Source organism: Lepidothrix coronata, unplaced genomic scaffold (assembly GCF_001604755.1).
Source record: "Lepidothrix coronata isolate B3197 unplaced genomic scaffold, Lepidothrix_coronata-1.0 Scaffold267, whole genome shotgun sequence".
NCBI classification, from domain to species: domain Eukaryota; kingdom Metazoa; phylum Chordata; class Aves; order Passeriformes; family Pipridae; genus Lepidothrix; species Lepidothrix coronata.
This window is the reverse complement of record NW_016690447.1, coordinates 1,223,335-1,224,160: the sequence shown is the minus strand read 5'-3', so window position 1 is coordinate 1,224,160 and position 826 is coordinate 1,223,335.

Below are 826 nucleotides of genomic sequence, written 5' to 3'. Positions count from 1 at the left end.
GCTTCCTTCTCTGCCGGCTTTGGGAGAACAGGCTCCTCCAGGCTCGGTGATTCACAGCTGTTCTCCGGTAGCCTTGCTCCGGGCTGGGGGAGCAGTGACACTCGAGTAAACTCGGGAAGAAGGGGATGACTGCTGAGGACTGAGGAATAGGCAGAAGGATGGAGGGTAGATGGCAGAGGAGGGGAGGCAGCACAAGCAGAGGCTCACACAGACCCACAGCCCTGCTCCATGTGCCGGTCACTGAGTGTCCCTGTCTGGCTCCCCTTGCTCCTGGATCAGGTGGGGAATGAAGATCACCCTGACCTGGCTGTGCACAGAACAGCCCCTCCAAAGCCCAGCTGGTTCTTTCATACCATTTGCTCCTACCTTGGACCAAAATACATCACACATGTCTGTGTGTCCCATGGATGTGGCACACAGCTGTTCCACCGGGATGGCACATCCCTGTGATACCTGCACCCGCCTCCTGAACACCTGCCTCCAACCTCCACAGCTCTCTGCTCCAAGGTCACAGCCTGATCCAGTTCAGACTGCAGCCACGATGGCTCCTGGGCTTTTTGCCCCTCAGCACATGCCAAGGTGCCACCATGAACATGGTGGTCTCCATCTCTCACTCCCCTGGAGCAGAGCTGGGCAAGGACTGGGCACTGCGGCTTCAGGGCAGGAGGGAAGCAGGAGCCAAGGCAAGAGACAAGGCTGTGCAGAGCCTCCTGCTCCACAGCCATGGCCTGGGCACAGCCAAGGTGAGGCCAGCAGGGTTGTCTGAAGAGCCTGGATAGAAAGGGAGAAGGAGAGGGAGAGGGAGAGGGAGAGGGAGAGGGAGAGG